Source organism: Panulirus ornatus, chromosome 2 (assembly GCF_036320965.1).
Source record: "Panulirus ornatus isolate Po-2019 chromosome 2, ASM3632096v1, whole genome shotgun sequence".
Classification (NCBI taxonomy): domain Eukaryota; kingdom Metazoa; phylum Arthropoda; class Malacostraca; order Decapoda; family Palinuridae; genus Panulirus; species Panulirus ornatus.
Genome location: NC_092225.1, coordinates 34,009,329 through 34,034,028, shown reverse-complemented (window position 1 = coordinate 34,034,028; position 24,700 = coordinate 34,009,329).

Genomic DNA, 24,700 nt, shown 5'->3' with positions numbered 1-24,700 from the left:
GGCTCTCTCCTGTCCTGCCTGCATATCGTCAGAAGCCCCTCTCTCCTAACCTGCAGGATTCTCGTCCCAAGCCTGTCACTCATGATATGCCTGACTCTCGTCCCAAGCCTCTCTATCCTGTCCTGCCTGACTCTCCTCCTAAGCCACTCTCTCATGTCCTGACTCTCGTCACAAGTCTCTCTCTCCTATCCTTCCTGACTGTCGTCCCAAGCCTCTCTCTCCTGTCCTACCTGACTCTCGTCCCATGCCTATCTCCCCGGTTCTGCCTGCCTCTTCTCCCAAGCTTCTCTCTCCTGTCCTGCCTGACTCTCGTCCCAGGACTCTTTCTCTTCTCCCCCCTTACTATCGCCCGAAGCCTCTCTCTCCTGTCCTGCCTGACACTCGTCCCAGGCATCTATCTAATATCCTGCCTGCCTCTTCTCCAAGCCTCTCTCTCCTGTCCTGATTGACTCTCGTCCCAAGCCTCTATCTCCTATCCTGCCTGACTCTCGTCCCAAGCCTCTACATCCTATACTCCCTGACTCTCTTCTCAAGCCTATCTCTCTCCAGTCCTGCCTAACACTCGTCCCAAGACTCTCTCTCCTGTCCTGCCTGACTCTCGTCCTATGCCTCTCTCTTTTGTCCCGCCTGACTCTCATCCGAAGCCTCTCTCTCCTGTCCTGCCTGACTCTCGTCACAGGACTCTTTCTCCTCTCCCCCCTTACTCTCGTCCCAAGCCTCGCTCTCCTGTCCTGCCTGACACTCGTCACAGGTATCTATCTACTATCCTGTCTGCCTCACCTCCCAAGCCTCTCTCTCCTGTCCTGCCTGATTCTCGTCCCAAGCCTCTCTCTCCTGTCTTGTCTGACTCTCTTCTCAAGCCTCTCTCTCTCTCTAGTCCTGCCTAACTCTCGTCCCAATCCTTTCTCTCCTGTCCTTCTTGACTCTCATCCTATGCCTCTCTCTTCTGACTCTCATCCTAATCCTCTTTTTCCTGTCCTGCCTGACTCTCGTCCCAAGCCTCTCTCTCTTCTCCTGCCTGACTCTCGTCCCAATCCTCTCTATCCGGGCACTACCTGACTCCGGTCACAAGCCTCTCTCTCCTCTCCTGCCTGACTCTCGTCCCAAGCCTCTCTCTCCTGTCCTCCCTGACTCTCGTGTCAAGCCTCTCTCTCTCTCTCCAGTCCTTCCTAACTCTCGTCCCAAGACTCTCTCTCCTGTCCTGCCTGCCTCTCGTCCGAATCTCCTCTCTCCTAACCTGCAGGATTCTCATCTCAAGCCTCTCTCTGCTGTCCTACCTGAGTCTCGTCACAAGCCCCTCTCTCCTGTCCTGCCTTACTCTCATCCGATGTCTCTCTCTCCGTTCCTGCCTGCCTCTCCTCCCAAGCCTCTCTCTCATGTCCTGACTCTCGTCCCAGACCTCTCTCTCCTGTCCTTCATGACTGTCGTCCCAAGCCTCTCTCTCCTGTCCTGCCTGACTCTCGTCCCAAGCCTCTCTCTCCTGTCCTGTCTGATCTCGTCCCATGCCTCTCTCTCCGGTCCTGCCTGCCTGTCCTCCCAAGCCTCCCTCTCCTGTCCTGCCTGACTCTCGTCCGAAGACTCTTTCTCCTCTCCCCCCTGACTCTCGTCCCAAGCCTTGCTCTCCTGTCCTCCTGACACTCGTCCCAGGCATTTACCTAATATCCTGCCTGCCTCTCCTCCCAAGCCTCTCTCTCCTGTCCTGCCTGACTATAATCCCATGCCTCTCTCCCCGGTCCTGCCTGCTTCTCCTCCCAAGCCTCTCTCTCCTGTCCTGCCTGACACTCGTCGAAGGCATCTATCTAATATCCTGCCTGCCTCTCCTCTCAAGCCTCTCTCTCCTGTCCTGCTTGACTCTCGTCTCAAGCCTCTCTCTCCTGTCCTGCCTGACTCCTCCCAAGCCTCTGTCTCCTGTACTGCCTGACTCTATTCTCAAGCCTCTCTCTCTCCAGTCCTGCCTGACTCTCGTCCCAAAACTCTCTCTCCTCTCCTTCCTGACTCTCGTCCTATGCCCTTCTCTTTTGTCCCGCCTGACTCTCATCCGAAGCCTCTCTCTCGTGTCCTGCCTGACTCTCGTCCCATGAGGCTCTCTCCTGTCCTGCCTGCATATCGTCAGAAGCCCCTCTCTCCTAACCTGCAGGATTCTCGTCCCAAGCCTGTCACTCATGATATGCCTGACTCTCGTCCCAAGCCTCTCTATCCTGTCCTGCCTGACTCTCCTCCTAAGCCACTCTCTCATGTCCTGACTCTCGTCACAAGTCTCTCTCTCCTATCCTTCCTGACTGTCGTCCCAAGCCTCTCTCTCCTGTCCTACCTGACTCTCGTCCCATGCCTATCTCCCCGGTCCTGCCTGCCTCTCCTCCCAAGCCTCTCTCTCCTGTCCTGCCTGACTATCGTCCCATGCCTCTCTCTCCCTTCCTGCCTGCCTCTCCTCCCAAGCCTCTCTCTCCTGTCCTGCCTGACACCCGTCGAAGGCATCTATCTAATATCCTGCCTGCCTCTCCTCTCAAGCCTCTCTCTCCTGTCCTACTTGAATCTCGTCCCAAGCCTCTCTCTCCTGCCCTGCCTGACTCGTCACAAGCCTCTGTCTCCCGTACTGCCTGACTCTCTTATCAATCCTCTCTCTCTCCAGTCCTGCCTAACTCTCATCTCAAGACTCTCTCTCCTGTTCTGCCTGACTCTCGTCCTATTCCTCTCTCTTTTGTCCCGCCTGACTCTCATCCGAAGCCTCTCTCTCGTGTCCTGCCTGACTCTCGTCCCATGACTCTCTCTCTCCTGTCCTGCCTGCATCTCGTCAGAAGGCCCTCTCTCCTAACCTGCAGGATTCTCGTCCCAAGCCTGTCACTCCTGTCCTGCCTGACTCTTTTCCCAAGCCTCTCTCTCCTGTCCTGCCTTACTCTCGTCCGATGCCTCTCTCTCCGTTCCTGCCTGCCTCTCCTCCCAAGCCTCTCTCTCATGTCCTGACTCTCGTCCCAAACCTCTCTCTCCTGTCCTGCCTGACTGTCGTCCCAAGCCTCTCTCTCCTGTCCTGCCTGAATCTCGTCACAAGCCACTCGCTCCTTTCCTGCCTGACTCTCGTCCCATGCCTCTCTCCCCGGTCCTGCCTGCCTCTCCTCCCAAGCCTCTCTCTCCTGTCCTGCCTGACTCTCGTTCCAGGACTCTTTCTCCTCTCCCCGCTTACTCTCATCCCAAGCCTCGCTCTCCTGTCCTGCCTGACACTCGTCCCAGGCATCTATCTAGTATCCTGCCTGCCTCTCCTCCCAAGCCTCTCTCTCCTGTCCTGCTTGACTTTCATCCCAAAACTCTCTCTCCTTTCCTACCTCACTCTCGTCCCAAGCCTCTCTCTCCTGTCCTGCCTGACTCTCTTCTCAAGCCTCTCTCTCTCCAGTCCTGCCTAACTATCGACCCAAGACTCTCTCTCCTGCCCTGCCTAACTCTCGTCCCATGCCTCTTTCTTTTGTCCTGCCTGACTCTCATACGAGGCCTCTCTCTCCTGTCCTGCCTGAATCTCGTCCCAAGCCTCTCTCTCCTGGCCTTCCTGACTCTCATACGAAGCCTCTCTCTCCTGTCCTGCCTGACTCTCGTCCCAAGCCTCTCTCTCCTGTCCTGTCTGACTCTCGTCCCATGCCTCTCTCTCCGGTCATGCCTTCCTGTCCTCCCAAGCGTCTCTCTCCTGTCTTGCCTGACTCTCGTCACAAGACTCTTTTTCCTCTCCCCCCCTGACTCTCATACCAAGCCTTGCTCTCCTATCCTCCTGACACTCGTCCCAGGCATTTACCTAATATCCTGCCTGCCTCTCCTCCCAAGCCTCTCTCTCCTGTCCTGCATGACTCTCGTCCCAAGCCTCTCTATCCTGTCCTACTTGACTCTCGTCCCAAGCCTCTCTCTCCTGTCCTGCCTGACTGTCGTCCCAAGCTTTTCTCTCCTATCCTGCCTAACTTTCGTCCCAGGCATCTATCTAATATCCTGCCTGCCTCTCCTCCCAAGGGTCTCTCTTCAGTCCTGCTTAGCTCTCATCCCAAGCCTTTCTCTACTGTCCTGCCTGACTCTCGTCCCATTCCTCTCTCTTCTGTCCTGCCTGACTCTTATCCTAATCCTCTATCTCCTGTCCTGCCTGACTCTCGTCCCAAGCCTCTCTCTCTTGTTCTGCCTGACTCTCGCCCCAATCCTCTCTATCCGGCACAGCCTGACTCCAGTCACCACCCTCTCTCTCCTCTCCTGACTAACTCTCGTCCCAAGGATCTCTCTCCTGTCCTGCCTGACTCTACTCTCAAGCCTCTCTCTCTCTCCAGTCCGTCCTAACTCTCGTCAAAAGACTCTCCTGTCCTGCCTGACTCTCCTCCCATGCCTCTCTCTTTTGTCCTGCCTGACTCTCATCCGAAGCCTCTCTCTCGTGTTCTGCCTGACTCTCGTCCCAAGACTCTCTCCCATGTCCTTCCTGCCTCTCGTCCGAAGCCCCTCTCTCCTACCCTGCAGGATTCTCGTCCGAAGCCTCTCTCTCCTGTCCTGCCTGACTCTCGTCCAAGCCTCTGTCTCTCCTGTCCTGAATGACTCTCGTCCCATACCTCTCTCTACGGTCCTGCCAGCCTCTCCTCCCAAGCCTCCCAATCCTAACCTGCAAAATTCTCTTCCCAAGCTTGTCACTCCTGTCCTGCCTGACTCTTTTCCCAAGCCTCTCTCTCCTGTCCTGCCGTACTCTCGTCCGATGCCTTTCTCTCCGTTCCTGTCTGCCTCTCCTCCCAAGCCTCTCTCTCATGTCCTGACTCTCGTCTCAAGCCTCTCTCTCCTGTCCTTCCTGACTCTCGTTCCAAGCCTCTCTCTCCTGTCCTGCCTGAATCTCGTCCCAAGCTATTCTCTCCTTTACTGCCTGACTCTCGTCCAATGCCTCTCTCTCCGGTCCTGCCTGCCTCTCCTGCCGAGCCTCTCTTACCTGTCCCCCTGGCTCTCGTCCCAAGCCTCGCTCTACTGTCCTTCCTGACATTCGTCTCAGGCCTCTATCTCCTATCCTGCCTGCCTCTCCTCCCAAGCCTCTCTCTCGTGTTCTGCCTGACTCTCATCCCAAGCCTCTCTCTCGTGTCCTGCCTGACTCTCGTCCCAAGCCTCTCTCCCCCCTCCTGCCTGACTCTCGTCCCAAGCCTTTCTCTCCTGTCCTTCTTGACTCTCGTCCCATGCCTCTCTCTTCAGTCCTTCCTGACTCTCATCCCAAGTCTATCTCTCCTCTCCTGCCAGACTCTCGTCCCAAGCCTCCCTCTCCTGTACTACCTGACTCTCGTCCCAATCCTCTCTATCCGGCACTGCCTGACTGTAGCCCCAAGCCTCTCTCTCCTCTCCTGCCCGACTCTCGTCCGAAGCCTCTATTTCCTGTCCTGCCTGACTCTCGTCTCAAGCCTTTCTCTCTCAAGTCCTTCCTGACTCTCGTCCCAAGACTCTCTATACTGTCCTGCCTGACTCTTGTCCCATGTCTCTCTCTTTTCTCCTGCCTGACTCTCATCCGAAGCCTCTCTCTCGTGTCCTGCCTGACTCTCGTCCAAAGACTCTCTCTCCTGTCCTACCTGTCTCTCGTTCAAAGCCTCTCTCTCTTGTCGTTCCTATCTGTCGTCCCAAGCCTCTCTCTCCTGTCCTGCCTGACTCTCGTCCCAAGCCCCTCTCTCCTGTCCTGCCTGACTCTCGTCACACGCTTCTCTCTTCTGTCCTGCCTGTCTATCATCCTAAGCCTCTCTATCATGTTCCGCCTGACTCTCGTCCCAAGCCTCTCTCTCCTTTCTTGCCTGACTCTCGTCCCAGGCCTCTCTCTCCATTCCTGCTTGACTCTGGCCCCAAGCCCCTCTCTCTTGACCTAAATAACTCTCGTCCCAAAGCTTTCTCTCCTATCCTGTCTGGCTCTCGTCAAAAGCCTCTCTCTCCTGTCCTGCCTGGCTCTCGTCTCAAGTCTCTCTCTCCTGTCCTGCTTGAATATCGACCGAAGACTTTCCCTCCTGTTCTGCCTGACTCTCCTACCATGACTCTCTCTTCTATCCTGCCTGATTCTCATCCCTAGCCTCTCTATATTGTTCTGCCTGACTCCCGTCCTATATCGTGTCCTGCCTGACTATCTTTCTAAGCATCTCTCTCTTGTCATTCCTGACTCTCGTCCCAAGCCTCTCTATCCTACCCTGCCTGACATTCGTCCCAAGATTCTCTTTCCTGTCCTGCCTGACTCTCTCGTCAAGCCTCTTTCTCCAGTCCTGCCTGACTCTCGTCCGAAGCCTCTCTCCCCTGTCCTCCCTGACTCTCGTCCCAAGCCTTTCTCTCCTCTCCTGCCTGACTCTCGTCCCAAGCCTCTCTCTCCTGTCCTTCCTGACTGTCGTCCGAATCCTCTCTCTCCAGTCCTGCCTGTCTCTCGTCCCAAGCCTCTCTCTCCTGTCCTTCCTGACTGTCGTCCCAAGCCTCTCTCTCCTGTCCTGCCTGACTGTGGTCCCAAGCCTCTCTCTCCTCTCCTGCCTGACTCTCGTCCCAAACCTCTCTTTCCTGTCCTGCCTGACTCTCGTCTCAAGCCTCTCTCTCTCTCCAGTCCTGCCTAACTCTCGTCCCAAGGCTCTCTCTCCTGCCATGCCTGACTCTTGTCCCATGCCTCTTGCTTTTGTCCTGCCTGACTCTCATCCGAAGCCTCTCTCTCGGATCCTGCCTACCTCTCGTTCAAAGACTCTCTCTCCTGTCCTGCCTGTCTCTATTCCGAAGCCCCTCTCTCCTAACCTTCAGCATTCTCATCCCAATCCTCTGTCTCCTTTCCTGCCTGACTCTCGTCGCAATCCTCTCTCTCTCCTGTCCTGCATGACTCTCGTCCCAAGCCTCCCTCTCCTGTCCTGCCTACCTCTCCTCCCAAGCCTCTCTCTCATGTCCTGCCTGACTATCGTCCCAAGCCTCTCTCTCCTGTCCTTCCTTAATGTCGTCCCAAGACTCTCTCTCCTGTCCTGCCTTACTCTCGTCGCAAGCTTCTCTCTCCTGTCCTGCTTGACTCTCGTCCCATGTCTCTCTCTACGGTCCTGCCTGCCTCTTCTCCCAAGCCTCTCTCTCTTGTCCTGCCTGACTCTCATGCCAAGCCTCTCTCTCCTGTCTTGCCTGACTCTCGTCTCAAGCCTCTTTCTCCTGTCCTGCTTGACTCTCGTCCGAAGACTATCCCTCCTGTTCTGCCTGACTCTCATCCCGAGCCTCTCTCTCCTGTCCTGCCTGACTCTCGTCCCAAGAGTCTCTCTCCTGTCCTTCCTGTCTTTTGTCCGAAACCCTCTCTCCTACCCTGAATAGTTCTCGCCCCAAAACTCTCTCTCCTGTCCTCCCTGACTTTCGTACCAACTCCTTTTCTCCTATGCTGCCTGACACTTGTACGAAGCATCTCTCGTCTCGAGACTGACTCTCGTCCCAAGCCTCTCTCTCCTGCCCTGCCTTACTCTCGTCCGATGCCTCTCTCTCCGTTCCTGTCTGCCTCTCCTCCCAAGCCTCTCTCTCATGTCCTGACTCTCTTCCCAAGCCTCTCTCTCCTGTCATTCCTGACTGTCGTTCCAAGCCTCTCTCTCCTGTCCTGCCTGAATCTCGTCCCAAGTCACTCTCTCCTTTCCTGCCTGACTCTCGTCCCATGCCTCTCCTCTCTCCCCGGTCCTGCTTGCCTCTCCTCCCAAGCCTCTCCCTCCTGTCCTGCCTGACTCTCGTTCCAGGAATCTATCTAATATCCTGCCTGCCTCTCCTCCCAAGCCTCTCTCTCCTGTCCTGCTTGACTCTCGTCCCAAACCTCTCTCTCCTTTCCTACCTCACTCTCGTCCCAAGCCTCTCTCTCCTGTCCTGCCTGACTCTCTTCTCAAGCATCTCTCTCTCCAGTCCTGCCTAACTATCGACCCAAGACTCTCTCCTGTCCTGCCTAACTCTCGTCCCATGCCTCTCTCTTTTGTCCTGCCTGACTCTCATACGAAGCCTCTCTCTCCTGTCCTGCCTGAATCTCGTCCCAAGCCTCTCTCTCCTGTCCTTCCTGACTGTCATGCCAAGCCTCTCTCTCCTGTCCTGCCTGACTCTCGTCCCAAGCCTCTCTCTCCTGTCCTGTCTGACTCTCGTCCCATGCCTCTCTCTCCGGTCATGCCTTCCTGTCCTCCTAAGAGTCTCTCTCCTGTCTTGCCAGACTCTCGTCCCAAGACTCTTTCTCCTCTCCCCCCTGACTCTCATACCAAGCCTTGCTCTCCTGTCCTCCTGACACTCGTCCCAGGCATTTACCTAATATCCTGCCTGCCTCTCCTCCCAAGCCTTTCTCTCCTGTCCTGCTTGACTCTCGTCCCATGCCTCTCTCTTCTGTCCTGCCTGACTCTCATCCCAAGTCTATCTCTCCTCTCCTGCCTGACTCTCGTCCCAATCCTCTCTCTCCTGTACGGCCTGACTCTCGTCCCAATCCTCTCTATCCGGCACTGCCTGACTGTAGTCCCAAGCCTCTCTCTCTCCTGCCCGACTCTCGGCCGAAGCCTCTATTTCCTGTCCTGCCTGACTCTCGTCTCAAGACTTTCTCTCTCAAGTCCTTCCAGACCCTCGTCCCAAGACTCTCTATACTGTCCTGCCTGACTCTTGCCCCATGGCTCTATCTTTTCTCCTGCCTGACTCTCATCAGAAGCCTCTCTCTCGTGTCCTGCCTGACTCTCGTCCAAAGACTCTCTCTCCTGTCCTGCCTGTCTCTCGTTCAAAGCCTCTCTCTCTTGTCGTTCCTATCTGTCGTCTCCTCTCTCTCCTGTCCTGCCTGACTCTCGTCCCAAGCCCCTCTCTCCTGGCCTGCCTGACTCTCGTCCCATGCCTCACTCTCGTGTCCTGCCTGAATCTCGTACAAGGACTCTCTCTTCTGTCCTGCGTGACTCTCGTCCCAAGCCTTTCTCTCCTGTCCTTCCTGACCTTCGTCCCAAGCCTCTCTCTCCTGTCCTGCCTGACTTTCGTCTTAAGCCTCTCTCTCCTGTCCTGCCTGACTCTCGTCCCACGCTTCTCTCTTCTGTCCTGCCTGTCTATCATCCTAAGCCTCTCTATCATGTTACGCCTGACTCTCGTCCCAAGCCTTTCTCCATTCTTGCCTGACTCTCGTCCCAGGCCTCTCTCTCCATTCCTGCTTGACTCTTGCCCCAAGCCCCTCTCTCATGACATAAATAACTCTCGTCCTAAAACTTTCTCTACTATCCTGTCTGGCTCTCGTCCCAACCCTCGCTCTCCTGTCCTGCCTGGCTCTCGTGTCAAGTCTCTCTCTCCTGTCCTGCTTGAATATCGTCCGAAGACTTTCCCTCCTTTTCTGCCTGACTCTCCTCCCATGATTCTCTCTTCTATCCTGCCTGATTTTCATCCCTAGCATCTCTATAATGTTCTGCCTGACTCCCGTCCTAAGGCACTATATCGTGTCCTGCCTGACTATCTTTCTAAGCCTCTCTCTCTTGTCATTCCTGACTCTCGTCCCAAGCCTCTCTCTCCTGTCCTGCATGACTCTCGTCCCAAGCCTCTCTCTCCTACCCTGCCTGACATTCGTCCCGAGACTCTCTTTCCTGTCCTGCCTGACTCTCTCGTCAAGCCTCTTTCTCCAGTCCTGCCTGACTCTCGTCCCAAGCCTCTCTCCCCTGTCCTCCCTGACTCTCGTCCCAAGCCTTTCTCTCCTGTCCTGCCTGACTCTCGTCCCAAGCCTCTCTCTCCTGTCCTTCCTGACTGTCGTCCGAATCCTCTCTCTCCTGTCCTGCCTGTCTCTCGTCCCAAGCCTCTCTCTCCTGTCCTTCCTGACTGTCGTCCCAAGCCTCTCTCTCCTGTCCTGCCTGACTGTGGTCCCAAGCCTCTCTCTCCTCTCCTGCCTGACTCTCGTCCCAAACCTCTCTTTCCTGTCCTGCCTGACTCTCGTCTCAACCCTCTCTCTCTCTACAGTCCTGCCTAATTCTCGTCCCAAGACTCTCCTGCTCTGCCTGACTCTTGTCCCATGCCTCTCGCTTTTGTCCTGCCTGACTCTCATCCGAAGCCTCTCTCTCGTGTCCTGCCTAACTCTCGTTCAAAGACTCTCTCTCCTGTCCTGCCTGTCTCTAGTCCGAAGCCCCTCTCTCCTAACCTTCAGTATTCTCGTCCCAATCCTCTGTCTCCTTTCCTGCCTGACTCTCGTCGCAATCCGCTCTCTCCTGTCCTGCAAGACTCTCGTCCCAAGTCTCCCTCTCCTGTCCTGCCTACCTCTCCTCCCAAGCCTCTCTCTCATGTCCTACCTGACTCTCGTCCCAAGCCTCTCTCTCCTGTCCTTCCTTAATGTTGTCCCAAGACTCTCTCTCCTGTCCTGCCTGACTCTCGTCGCAAGCTTCTCTCTCCTGTCCTGCTTGACTCTCGTCCCATGCCTCTCTCTACGGTCCTGCCTACCTCTTCTCCCAAGCCTCTCTCTCTTGTCCTGCCTGACTCTCGTCCCAAGCCTCTCTCTCCTGTCTTGCCTGACTCTCGTCCCAGGCCTCTCTCTCCATTCCTAGTTGACTCTAGCCCAAATTCTCTCTCTCCTCTCCTGAATAATTCTCGTCCCAAGCCTATCTCTCCTGTCCTGCCTGACTCTCGTCTCAAGCCTCTTTCTCCTGTCCTGCTTCACTCTCGTCCGAAGACTATCCCTCCTGTCCTGCCTGACTCTCATCCAGAGCCTCTCTCTCATGTCCTGCCTGACTCTCGTCCCAAGAGTCTCTCTCCTATCCTTCCTGTCTTTTGTCCGAAACCCCTCTCTCCTACCCTGAATAGTTCTCGCCCCAAAACTCTCTCTCCTGTCCTCCCTGACTTTCGTACCAACTCCTTTTCTCCTATGCTGCCTGACACTTGTACGAGGCATCTCTCGTCTCGAGCCTAACTCTCGTCCCAAGACTCTCTCTCCTGTCCTGCCTTACTCTCGTCCGATTCCTCTCTCTCCGTTCCTGTCTGCCTCTCCTCCCAAGTCTCTCTCTCATGTCCTGACTCTCGTCCCAAGCCTATCTCTCCTGTCCTTCCTGACTGTCGTTCCAATCCACTCCTGTCCTGCCTGAATCTCGTCCCAAGCCACTCTCTCCTTTCCTGCCTGACTCTCGTCCCATGCCTCTCTCCCCGGTCCTGCCTGCCTCTCCTCCCAAGCCTCTCTCTCCTGTCCTGCCTGACTCTCGTTCCAAGACTCTTTCTCCTCTCCCCCCTTACGCTCATCCCAAGCCTCGCTCTCCTGTCCTGCCTGACACTTGTCCCAGGCATCTATCTAATATCATGCCTGCCTCTCCTTCCAAGCCTCTCTCTCCTGTCCTGCTTGACTCTCGTCCCAAACCTCTCTCTCCTTTCCTACCTAACTCTCGTCCCAAGCCTCTCTCTCCTGTCCTGCCTGACTCTCTTCTCAAGCCTCTCTCTCTCCAGTCCTGCCTAACTATCGACCCAAGACTCTCTCCTGTCCTGCCTAACTCTCGTCCGATGCCTCTCTCTTTTGTCCTGCCTGACTCTCATACGAAGCCTCTCTCTCCTGTCCTGCCTGAATCTCGTCCCAAGCCTCTCTCTCCTGTCCTTCCTGACTGTCACGCCAAGCCTCTCTCTCCTGTCCTGCCTGACTCTCGTCCCAAGCCTCTTTCTCCTGTCCTGTCTGACTCTCGTCCCATGCCTCTCTCTCCGATCATGCCTGCCTGTCCTCCCAAGCGTCTCTCTCCTGTCTTGCCTGACTCTCGTCCGAAGACTCTTTCTCCTCTCCCCCCTGACTCTCATGCCAAGCCTTGCTCTCCTGTCCTCCTGACACTCGTCCCAGGCATTTACCTAATATCCTGCCTGCCTCTCCTCCCAAGCCTCTCTCTCCTGTCCTGCATGACTCTCGTCCCAAGCCTCTCTATCCTGTCCTACTTGACTCTCGTCCCAAGCCTCTCTCTCCTGTCCTGCCTGACTGTCGTTCCAAGCCTTTCTCTCCTATCCTGCCTAACTCTCGTCCCAGGCATCTATCTAATATCCTGCCTGCCTCTCCTCCCAAGGGTCTCTCTTCAGTCCTGCTTAGCTCTCGTCCCAAGCCTTTCTCTCCTGTCCTGTCTGGCTCTCGTCCCATTCCTCTCTCTTCTGTCCTCCCTGACTCTCATCCTAATCCTCTATCTCCTGCCCTGCCTGACTCTCGTCCCAAGCCTCTCTCTCTTGTTCTGCCTGACTCTTGCCCCAATCCTTTCTATCCGGCACAGCCTGACTCCGGTCACCAGCCTCTCTCTCCTCTCCTGACTAACTCTCGTCCCAAGGATCTCTCTCCTGTCCTGCCTGACTCTACTCTCAAGCCTCTCTCTCTCTCCAGTCCGTCCTAACTCTCGTCAAAAGACTCTCTTGTCCTGCCTGACTCTCCTCCCATGCCTCTCTCTTTTGTCCTGCCTGACTTTCATCCGAAGCCTCTCTCTCGTGTTCTGCCTGACTCTCGTCCCAAGACTCTCTCCCATGTCCTCCCTGCCTCTCGTCCGAAGCCCCTCTCTCCTACCCTGCAGGATTCTCGTCCGAAGCCTCTCTCTCCTGTCCTGCCTGACTCTCGTCCAAGCCTCTCTCTCTCCTGTCCTGAATGACTCTCGTCCCATACCTCTCTCTACGGTCCTGCCAGCCTTTCCTCCCAAGCCTCTCTCTCATGTCCTGACTCTCGTCCCAAGCTTCTCTCTCCTGTTCTTCCTGACTGTCGTCCCAAGCCTTTCTCTCCTATCCTGCCTAACTCTCGTCCCAAGCTTCTCTCTATTGTCCTTTCTGACTCTCGTCCAATGCCTCTCTCGCCGGTCCTGCCTGCCTCTCCTGCTGAGCCTCTCTCACCTGTCCTCCTGGCTCTCGTCTCAAGCCTCGCTCTACTGTCCTTCCTGACATTCGTCTCAGGCCTCTATCTCCTATCCTGCCAACCTCTCCTCCCAAGCCTCTCTCTCGTGTCCTGCCTGACTCTCATCCCAAGCCTCTCTCTCGTGTCCTGCCTGACACTCGTCCAAAGCCTCGCTCCCCTCTCCTGCCTGACTCTCGTCCCAAGCCTTTCTCTCCTGTCCTGCTTGACTCTCGTCCCATGCCTCTCTCTTCTGTCCTGCCTGACTCTCATCCCAAGTCTATCTCTCCTCTCTGCCTGACTCTCGTCCCAGGCCTCTCTCTCCTGTACTGCCTGACTCTCGTCCCAATCCTCACTATCCGGCACTGCCTGACTGTAGTCCCAAGCCTCTCTCTCCTCTCCTGCCCGACTTTCGTCCGAAGCCTCTATTTCCTGTCCTGCCTGACTCTCGTCTCAAGCCTTTCTCTCTCAAGTCCTTCCAGAGTCTCGTCCCAAGACTCTCTATACTGTCCTGCCTGACTCTTGTCCCATGGCTCTATCTTTTCTCCTGCCTGACTCTCATCCCAAGCCTCTCTCTCGTGTCCTGCCTGACTCTCGTCCAAAGACTCTCTCTCCTGTCCTGCCTGTCTCTCGTTCAAAGCCTCTCTCTCTTGTCGTTCCTATCTGTCGTCCCAAGCCTCTCTCTCCTGTCCTGCCTGACTCTCGTCCCAAGCCCCTCTCTCCTGGCCTGCCTGACTCTCGTCCCATGCCTCACTCTCGTGTCCTGCCTGAATCTCGTACAAGGACTCTCTCTTCTGTCCTGCGTGACTCTCGTCCCAAGCCTCTCTCTCCTGTCCTTCCTGACCTTCGTCCCAAGCCTCTCTCTCCTGTCCTGCCTGACCTTCGTCTTAAGCCTCTCTCTCCAGTCCTGCCTGACTCTCGTCCCACGCTTCTCTCTTCTGTCATGCCTGTCTATCATCCTAAGCCTCTCTATCATGTTCCGCCTGACTCTCGTCCCAAGCCTCTCTATCCATTCTTGCCTGACTCTCGTCCCAAGCCTCTCTCTCCATTCCTGCTTGACTCTGGCCCCAAGCACCTCTCTCTTGACCTAAATAACTCTCGTCCCAAACCTTTCTCTCCTATCCTGTCTGGCTCTCGTCCCAAGCCTCTCTCTCCTGTCCTGCCTGGCTCTCGTCTCAAGTCTCTCTCTCCTGTCCTGCTTGAATATCGTCCGAAGACTTTCCCTCCTGTTCTGCCTGACTCTCTTCCCATGACTCTTCTATCCTGCTTGATTCTCATCCCTAGCCTCTCTATATTGTTTTGCCTGACTCCCCTCCTAAGGCACTATATCGTGTCCTGCCTGACTTTCTTTCTAAGCCTCTCTCTCTTGTCATTACTGACTCTCGTCCCAAGCCTCTCTCTCCTACCCTGCCTGGCATTCGTCCAAAGACTCTCTTTCCTGTCCTGCCTGACTCTCTCGTCAAGCCTCTTTCTCCAGTCCTGCCTGACTCTCGTCCCAAGCATCTCTCCCCTGTCCTCCCTGACTCTCGTCCCAAGCCTTTCTCTCCCGTCCTGCCTGACTCTCGTCCCAAGCCTCTCTCTCCTGTCCTTCCTGACTGTCGTCCGAATCCTCTCTCTCCTGTCCTGCCTGTCTCTCGTCCCAAGCCTCTCTCTCCTGTCCTTCCTGACTGTCGTCCCAAGGATCTCTCTCCTGTCCTGCCTGACTGTGGTTCCAAGCCTCTCTCTCCTCTCCTGCCTGACTCTCGTCCCAAACCTCTCTTTCCTGTCCTGCCTGATTCTCGTCTCAAGCCTCTCTCTCTCTCCAGTCCTGCCTAACTCTCGTCCCAAGACTCTGTCTCCTGCCCTGCCTGACTCTTGTTCCATGCCTCTCGCTTTTGTCCTGCCTGACTCTCATCCGAAGCCTCTCTCTCGTGTCCTGCCTAACTCTCGTTCAAAGACTCTCTCTCCTGTCCTACCTGTCTCTAGTCCGAAGCCCCTCTCTCCTAACCTTCAGTATTCTCGTCCCAATCCACTGTGTCCTTTCCTGCCTGACTCTCGTCGCAATCCTCTCTCTCCTGTCCTGCATGACTCTCGTCCCAAGCCTCCCTCTCCTGTCCTGCCTACCTCTCCTCCCAAGCCTCTCTCTCATGTCCTGCCTGACTCTCGTCCCAAGCCTCTCTCTCCTGTCCTGCCTGACCTTCGCCTTAAACCTCTCTCTCCTGTCCTGCCTGACTTTCGTCCCACGCTTCTCTCTTCTGTCCTGCCTGTCTATCATCCTAAGCCTCTCTATCATGTTCCGCCTGACTCTCGTCCCAAGCCTCTCTATCCATTCTTGCTTGACTCTCGTCCCAAGCCTCTCTCTCCATTCCTGCTTGACTCTGGCCCCAAGCACCTCTCTCTTGACCTAAATAACTCTCGTCCCAAACCTTTCTCTCCTATCCTTTCTGGCTCTCGTCCCAAGCCTCTCTCTCCTGTCCTGCCTGGCTCTCGTCTCAAGTCTCTCTCTCCTGTCCTGCTTGAATATCGTCCGAAGACTTTCCCTCCTGTTCTGCCTGACTCTCCTCCCATCACTCTTCTATCCTGCTTGATTCTCATCCCTAGCCTCTCTATATTGTTCTGCCTGACTCCCGTCCTAAGGCACTATATCGTGTCCTGCCTGACTTTCTTTCTAAGACTCTCTCTCTTGTCATTACTGACTCTCGTCCCAAGCCTCTCTCTCCTACCCTGCCTGGCATTCGTCCCAAGACTCTCTTTCCTGTCCTGCCTGACTCTCTCGTCAAGCCTCTCTCTCCTGTCCTGCATGACTCTCGTCCCAAGCCTCCCTCTCCTGTCCTGCCTACCTCTCCTCCCAAGCCTCTCTCTCATGTCCTGCCTGACTCTCGTCCCAAGCCTCTCTCTCCTGTCCTTCCTTAATGTCGTCCCAAGCCTCTCTCTCCTGTCCTGGCTGACTCTCGGAGAAAACTTCTCTCTCCTGTCCTGCTTGACTCTCGTCCCATGCCTCTCTCTATGGTCCTGCCTGCCTCTTCTCCCAAGCCTCTCTCTCTTGTCCTGCCTTACTCTCGTCCCAAGCCTTCTCTCTCCTGTCTTGCCTGACTCTCGTCCCAGGCCTCTCTCTCCATTCCTGGTTGACTCTGGCCCAAAGTCTCTCTCTCCTGTCCTGAATAATTCTCGTCCCAAGCCTTTCTCTCCTATCCTTTCTGGCCCTCGTCCCAAGCCTATCTCTCCTGTCCTACCTGACTCTCGTCTCAAGCCTCTTTCTCCTGTCCTGCTTGACTCTCGTCCGAAGACTATCCCTCCTGTCCTGCCTGACTCTCATCCCGAGCCTCTCTCTCCTATCCTGCCTGACTCTCGTCCTAAGAGTCTCCCTCCTGTCCTTCCTGTCTTTTGTCCGAAACCCCTCTCTCCTACCCTGAATAGTTCTTGCCCCAAAACTCTCTCTCCTGTCCTCCCTGACTTTCGTCCCAACTCCTTTTCTCCTATGCTGCCTGACACTTGTACGAAGCATCTCTCGTCTCGAGCCTGACTCTCGTCCCAAGCCTCTCTCTCCTTTCTTGCCTGACTCTCGTCCCTTGCCTATAAATCCGGCTCTGCCTGACTCCCGTCCTAACCCTCTTTCTCCTGTCCTGCCTTACTCTCTTCCCAAGCCTCTGTCTCATGTCATTCCTGACTCTCGTCCTATGCCTCTCTCTCCTGTCCTGCCTGACTCTCGTCCCAAGCCTCTCTCTCCTGTCCTGCCTGATTCTCTCGTCAAACCACTTTCTCCATTCTTGCCTGACTCTCTTCCCAAGCCTCTCTCCCCTGTCCTGCCTGACTCTCGTCCCAAGCCTTTCTCTCCTGCCCTGCCTGAATCTAAGCTCACGCCTCTCTCTTCTGTCCTGCCTGACTCTCATCCTTATCCTCTATCTCCTGTTCTGCCTGACTCTCGTCCCAAGCCTCTCTCTCTTGTCCTGCCTGACTCTCGTCGCAATCATCTCTATCCGGCACTGCAGGACTCCGGTCACAAGCCTCTCTCTCTCTCCAGTCATCCTAACTCTCGTCCCAAGACTCTCCTCTCCTTTCTGACTCTCGTCCCATGCCTCTCTCTTTTGTCCTGTCTGACTCTCATTCGAAGCCTCACTCTCCTGTCCTTCATGACTCTCGTCCCAAGACTCTCTCTCCTGTCCTGCCTGCCTCTCGTCCGAAGACTCTCTCTCCTAACCTGCAGGATTCTCATCCCAAGCATCTCTCTCCTGTCCTGCCTGACTCTCGTCCCAAGACTCTCTCTCCTGTCCTACCTTACTCTCGTCCCATGCCTCTCTATCCGTTCCTGCCCGCCTCTTCTCCCAAGCCTCTCTCTCATGTCCTGACTCTTGTCCCAAGACTCTCTCTCCTGTCCTTCCTTACTGTCGTCCCAAGCCTCTCTCTCCTGTCCTGCCTGACTCTCGTCCGATGCCTCTCTCTCCAGTCCTGCCTGACTCTCGTCCCATGCCTCTCTCCCCGGTCCTGCCTGCCTCTCCTCCCAAGCCTCTCTCTTCTGTCCTGTCTGACTGTCGTTCCAGGACGTCTTTCTCCTCTCCCCCCTTACTCTCGTCCCAAGCCTCGCTCTCCTGTCCTGCCTGCCAATCTTCCCAGGAATCTATCTAATATCCTGCCTGCTTCTCCTCCCAAGCCTCTCTCTCCTGTCCTGCTTGACTCTCGTCCATAGCCTCTCTCTCCTGTCCTACCTGACTCTCGTCCCATGCCTCTCTCTTTTGTCCCGCCTGACTCTCATCCGAAGCCTCTCTCTAGTGTCCTGTGTGTCTCTCGTCCCAAGATTCTCTCTCCTGTCCTGTTTGCATCTCGTCCGAAGCCCCTCTCTCCAAACCTGCAGGATTCTCGTCCCAAGCCTCTCTCTCCTGTCCTGCTTGACTCTCGTCCCATGCCTCTCTCCCAGGTCCTGCCTGCCTCTCCTCCCAAGCCTCTCTCTCCTGTCCTGCCTGACTCTCGTCCAAGGACTATTTCTCCTCTCCCCCCTTACTATCGTCCTAAGCCTCGCTCTCCTGTCCTGCCTGAAACTCGTCCCAGGCATCTATCTAATATCCTGCCTGCCTCTCCTCACAAGCCTCTCTCTCCTATCCTGCTTGACTCTCGTCCCAAGCCTCTCTCTCCTGTCCTGCCTGACTCTCGTCCCAAGCCTCTCTCTCCTGTCCTGCCTGACTCTCTTCTCAAGCCTCTCTCTCTCTCCAGTCCTGCCTAACTCTCGTCCCATTCCTTTCTCTCCATTCCTGCCTGACTCTCGTTCCATGCTTCTCTCTTCTGTCCTGCCTGACTCTCATCTTAATCTTTTATCTCCTGTCCTGCCTGACTCTCGTCACAAACCTCTCTCTCTTGTCCTGCCTGACTCTCGTCCCAATCCTCTCTATCCGGCACTTCCTGACTCCGGTCACAAGCCTCTCTCTCCTCTCCTGCCTGACTCTCGTCCTAAGCCTCTCTCTCGTGTCCTACCTTCCTCTCGTCTCAAGTCTGTTTCTCTCTCCAGTACTTCCTAACTCTCGTCCCAAGACTCTCTCTCTTGTCCTGCCTGACTCTCGTCCCATGCCTCTCTCTTTTGTCCTGCCTGACTCTCATCCGAAGCCTCTCTCTTGTGTCTTGCCTGACTCTCGTCCCAAGACTCTCTCCTGTCCTGCCTGCCACTCGTCCGAAGCCCCTATCTCCAAACCTGCAGGATTCTCATCTCAAGCCTCTCTCTGCTGTCCTGCCTGACTCTCGTCACAAGCCTCTCTCTCCTGTCCTCCCTTACTCTCGTCCGATGCCTCTCTCTCCGTTACTGCCTGCCTCTCCTCCCAAGACTCTCTCTCATGTACTGACTCTCGTCCCAAGTCTCTCTCTCCTGTCCTGTCTGACTCTCGTCCTATGCCTCTCTCTCCGGTCCTGCCTGCCTGTCCTCCCAAGCCTCTCTCTCCTGTCCTGCCTGACTCTCGTCACAAGACTCTTTCTCCTCTCCCCCCTGACTCTCGTCCCAATTCTTTCTCTGCTGTCCTCCTGACACTCGTCCCAGGCATTTACCTAATATCCTGCCTGCCTCTCCTCCCAAGCCTCTCTCTCCTGTCCTACCTGACTCTCGTCCCAAGCCTCTCTCTCCTGTCCTCACTGACACTCTTCTCAAGCCTCTCTCTCTCCAGTCCTTCCTAACTCTCGTCCCAAGACTCTCTCTCCTCTCCTGTCAGACTCTCGCCACATGCCTCTCTCTTTTGTCTTGCCTGACTCTCATCCGAAGCCTCACTCTCGTGTCCTGCATGACTCTCGTCCCAAGCCTCTCTCTCCTGTCCTGCATGACTCTCGTCCCAAGCCTCTCTCTCCTGTCCTGCATGACTCTCGTCCCAAGCCTCTCTCTCCTGTCCTCACTGACACTCTTCTCAAGCCTCTCTCTCTCCAGTCCTTCCTAACTCTCGTCCCAAGACTCTCTCTCCTCTCCTGTCAGACTCTCGCCACATGCCTCTCTCTTTTGTCCTGCCTGACTCTCATCCGAAGCCTCACTCTCGTGTCCTGCCTGACTCTCGTCCCATGCCTCTCTATTTTGTCCTGCCTGACTCTCATCCGAAGCCTCTCACTTGTGTCTTGCCTGACTCTCGTCCCAAGACTCTCTCCTGTCCTGCCTGCCACTCGTCCGAAGCCCCTATCTCCAAACCTGCAGGATTCACATCTCAAGCCTCTCTCTGCTGTCCTGCCTGACTCTCGTCACAAGCCTCTCTCTCCTGTCCTCCCTTACTCTCGTCCGATGCCTCTCTCTCCGTTACTGCCTGCCTCTCCTCCCAAGCCTCTCTCTCATGGACTGACTCTCGTCCCAAGTCTCTCTCTCTTGTCCTGTCTGACTCTCGTCCTATGCCTCTCTCTCCGGTCCTGCCTGCCTGTCCTCCCAAGACTCTCTCTCCTGTCCTGCCTGACTCTCGTCACAAGACTCTTTCTCCTCTCCCCCCTGACTCTCGTCCCAATCCTTTCTCTGCTGTCCTCCTGACACTCGTCCCAGGCATTTACCTAATATCCTGCCTGCCTCTCCTCCCAAGCCTCTCTCTCCTGTCCTGCATGACTCTCGTCCCAAGCCTCTCTCTCCTGTCCTACCTGACTCTCGTCCCAAGCCTCTCTCTCCTGTCCTCACTGACACTCTTCTCAAGCCTCTCTCTCTCCAGTCCTTCCTAACTCTCGTCACAAGACTCTCTCTCCTCTCCTGTCAGACTCTCGCCACATCCCTCTCTCTTTTGTCCTGCCTGACTCTCATCCGAAGCCTCACTCTCGTGTCCTGCATGACTCTCGTCCCAAGACTCTCTCTCCTGTCCTGCCTGCCTCTCGTCCGAAGTCCCTCTCTCCTAACATAAGGGATTCTCGTCCCAAGCGTCTCTCTCCTGTCCTGCCTGACTCTCGCCCAAGCCTCTCTCTCCTGTCCTGCCTGACTCTCGCCCAAGCCTCTCTCTCCTGTCCTGCCTGACTCTCCTCCCAAGCCTCTCTCTCATGTCCTGACTCTCGTCCCAAGCCTCTCTCTCCTGTCATTCCTGACTGTCGTCCCAAGCCTCTCTCTCCTGTCCTGCCTGACTCTCGTCCGAAGCCTCTCTCTCCCTTCCTGCCTGACTCTCGCCCCATACCTCTCTCTGCGGTCCTGCATGCCTCTCCTCCCAAGCCTCTCTCTCCTGTCCTGCCTGACTCTCGTCCCAGGATTCTTTCTCCTCTCCTCCCTTACTCTCGTCCGAAGCCTCTCTCCTGTCCTGCCTGACACTCGTCCCAGAAATCTATCTAATTATCCTCCCTGCCCTCTCCTCCCAAGTTCTCTCTCCTGTCTTGCCTGACTCTCGTCCCAAGCCTCTCTCTCCTGTCCTGCCTGACTCTCGTCCCATGCCTCTCTCCCCGGTCCTGCCTGCCTCTCCTCCCAAGCCTCTCTCTCCTGTCCTGCCTGACTCTTGTCTCATGACTCTTTCTCCTCTCCCCCCTTACTCTCGTCCAAAGCCTCGCTCTCCTGTCCTGCCTGCCATTCCTACCAGACATCTATCTAATATCCTTCCTGCCTCTCCTCCCAAGCCTCTCTCTCCTGTCCTGCTTCACTCTCGTCACAAGCCTCTCTCTCCTGTCCTGCCTGACTCTCGTCTCAAGCCTCTCTCTCCTGTCCTGCCTGACTCTCGTCTCAAGCCTCTCTCTCTCCAGTCCTTCCTAACTCTCGTCCCAAGACTCTCTCTCCTGTCCTGCCTGACTCTCGTCCCAAGCCTCTCTCTCCCTTCCTGCCTGACTCTCGTCCCATGCCTCTCTCCCCGGTCCTGCCTGCCTCTCCTCCCAAGCCTCTCTCTCCTCTCCTGCCTGACTCTCGTTCAAGGACTCTTTCTCCTCTCCCCCCTTACTCTCGTCCCAAGCCTCTCTCTCTTGTCCTGCCTGACACTCGTCCCAGGCATCTATCTAATATCCTGCCTGCTTCTCCTCCCAAGCCTCTCTCTCCTTTCCTGCCTGATTCTCGTCCCATGCCTCTCCCTTTTGTCCTGTCTGACTCTCATCCGAAGCCTCACTCTCGTGTCATGCATGGCTCTCGTCCCAAGACTCTCTCTCCTGTCCTTCTTGACTGTCGTCCCAAGCCTCTCTCTCCTGTCTTGCCTGACTCTCGTCCCAAGCCTCTCTCTCCTGTCATGCCTGACTCTCGTCCCATGCCTCTCTCCCCGGTCCTGCCTGCCTCTCCTCCCAAGCCTCTCTCTCCTGTCCTGCCTGACTCTTGTCTCATGACTCTTTCTCCTCTCCCCCCTTACTCTCGTCCAAAGCCTCGCTCTCCTGTCCTGCCTGCCATTCCTACCAGGCATCTATCTAATATCTTCCTGCCTCTCCTCCCAAGCCTCTCTCTCCTGTCCTGCTTCACTCTCGTCACAAGCCTCTCTCTCCTGTCCTGCCTGACTCTCGTCTCAAGCCTCTCTCTCCTGTCCTGCCTGACTCTCTTCTCAAGCCTCTCTCTCTCCAGTCCTTCCTAACTCTCGTCCCAAGACTCTCTCTCCTGTCCTGCCTGACTCTCGTCCCAAGCCTCTCTCTCCCTTCCTGCCTGACTCTCGTCCCATGCCTCTCTCCCCGGTCCTGCCTGCCTCTCCTCCCAAGCCTCTCTCTCCTCTCCTGCCTGACTCTCGTCCCAGGACTCTTTCTCCTCTCCCCCCTTACTCTCGTCCCAAGCCTCTCTCTCTTGTCCTGCCTGACACTCATCCCAGGCATCTATCTAATATCCTGCCTGCTTCTCCTCCCAAGCCTCTCTCTCCTGTCCTGCTTCACTCTCGTCCCAAGCATCTCTTTCCTGTCCTGCCTGACTCGTCCCAAGCCACTCTCTCCTTTCCTGCCTGACTCTCTTCTCAAGCCTCTCTCTCTCCAGTCCTGCCTAACTCTCGTCCTAAGACTCTCTCTCCTGTCCTGCCAGACTCTCGTCCCATGACTCTGTCTTTCGTCTCGCCTGACTCTCATCCGAAGCCTCTCTCTCGTGTCCTGCCTGACTCTCTTCCCAAGCCTCTCTCTCCTGTTCTGAATGACTCTCGTCCGATGCCTCTCTCTCCGTTCCTGTCTTCCTCTCCTCCCAAGCCTCTCTCTCATGTCCTGACTCGCGTCCCAAGCCTCTCTCTCCAGTCCTTCCTGATTGTCATTTCAAGCTTCTCTCTCCTGTCCTGCCTGAGTCTCGTCAAATGCCTCTCTCTCCTGCCCTGCCTGACTCTCGTCCCATGCCTCTCTCTCCTGTCCTGCCTGCCTCTCCTCCCAAGTCTCTCTCTCCTGTCCTGCCTGACTCTCGTCCCAAGACTCTTTCTCCTCTCCCTCCTGACTCTCGTCCCAACCCTCGCTCTCCTGTCCTGCCTGACACTCGTCCCAGGCGTCTATCTAATATCCCGCCTGCCTCTCCTCTTAAGCCTCTCTTTCCTGTCCGGGATGACTTTCGTCCCAAGCCTCTGTCTCCTGTTTTGCTTGACTATCGTCCGAAGACTCTCTCTCCTGTCCTGCCTGACTCTTGTCCACTGCCTCTCTCTTCTATCTTGCCTGACACTCATCCCAAGCCTCTCTTTCCTGTCCTGCCTAACTCTCGTCACAAGACTCTCCCCTCTGTCCTGACTGCCTCTCGTTTGAAGCCCCTCTTCTACCCTGCAGGATTCTCGTCCCAAGCTTCTCTCTCCTGTCCTACCTGACTCTCGTCCCAAGCCGCTCTCTCCTGTCCTGCCTGACTCTCGTCCCCTGCCTCTCTCTCCGGTCCTGCCAGCCTCTCCTCCAAAGTCTCTCTCTCCTGTCCTGCCTGACTCTCGCCCCAATCCTCTCTCTTCTGTCCTGCCTGACTCTCGTCCCAAGCCTCTCTCTCCTGTCCTGCCTGACTCTCGTCCCCTGCCTCTCTATCCGGTCCTGCCAGCCTCTCCTCCCAAGTCTCTCTCTCCTGTCCTGCCTAACTCTCGTCTCAATCCTCTCTCTTCTGTTCTGCCCGACTGTCGTCCTAATCCTCTCTCTCCTGTCCAGCCTGACTCTCGTCCCAAGCATTTCTCTCCTGTCCTGCCTGCCTCTCGTCCAATTTCTCTCTCACCGGCCCTGCCTGCTTCTCCTCAAAAGCTTCTACCTCTTGTCCTGCCTCACTCTCGCCCCAAGACTCTTTCTCCTGTCCCCCCTGACTCTCGTCACAAGCCTCGCTGTTCTCTCCTGCCTGACACACGACCCAGGCCTTTATCTCCGATCCTCCCTGACTCTCGTCATAACCCTCTCTCTCCTGTCCTGAGAGACTCTCGTCCCAAGCCTCTCTCTCCTGTCCTGCCTGACTATCGTCCCACGCTTCTCTCTTCTGTCCTGCCTGTCTCTCATGCTAAGCCTCTCTGTCCTGTCCCGCCTGACTCTCGTCACATGACTCTCTCTCCTGTCTTGCCTGACTCTCGTCCCAGGCCTTTCTTTCCATTCCTTCTTGACTCTGGCCCCAAGCCTCTCTCTCCTGTCCTGCTTGACTCTCGTCTCAAGCCTCTCTCTCCTGCCCTGCTTGACTCTCGTCCGAAGACTCTCCCTCCTTTCTTGCTTGACTCTAGTTCTATGACTCTCTCTTCTATCCTGCCTGACTCCCATCCCATGCCTCTTTATCCGGCCATGCCTGACTCTCATCCCAAGCCTCTCTCTCCTGTCCTGCCTGACTCTCTTCTCAAACATCTCTCTCCTGTCATTCCTGGCTCTCGTCCTAAGCATCTCTCTCCTGTCCTGCCTGACTCTCGTCCCGAGCCTCTCTCTCCTACCCTGCCTGACCGTCGTCCAATGCCTCTCTCTACTGTCCTGCCTGACTCTCTCGTCAAGCTTCTTTCTCCAGTCCTGCCTGACTCTAGTCCCAAGCCTCTCTCCCCTGCCCTGCCTGACTCTCGTCCCAAGGCTTTCTCTACTGTCCTGCCTGACTCTCGTCCCAGGCTTCTATCTCCTATCTTGCCTGCATATCCTCCCAAGCCTCTCTCTCCTGTCCTTCCTGACTCTCGTCCCAAGCCTCTCTCTCCTGTCCTGCTTGACTCTCGTCCCAAGCCTCTCTCTCCTGTCCTGATTGACTCTCGTCCCATGCCTCTCTCTCCGGTACCGTTTGCCTCTCCTCCCAAGCCTCTCTCTCCTGCCTTGCCTGTCTCTCGTCCCCAGATTCTTTCTCCTGTCCCCCCTGACACTCCCCCCAAAGCTTCGTTCTCCTCTCGTGCCTGACTCTCGTCCCAAGCCTCTCTCCTGTCATGGCTGACTCTCGTTCCAAGCCTCTCTCCCCTGTCCTACCTGACTCTCGTCCCAAGCCTCTCTCTCCTGTCCTGCTTGACTCTGGCCCTAAACCTCTCTCTCCTCTCCTGAATAAGTATCGTCCCAAGCCTTTCTCTCTTAGCCTGTCTGGCTCTCGTTCCAAGGCTCTCTCTCCTGCCCTGCCTGACTCTCGTCCCAAGCCTCTCTCTCCTGTCCTGCTTGACTCTGGCCCCAAACCTCTCTCTCCTCTCCTGAATAAGTCTCGTCCCAAGCCTTTCTCTCTTAGCCTGTCTGGCTCTC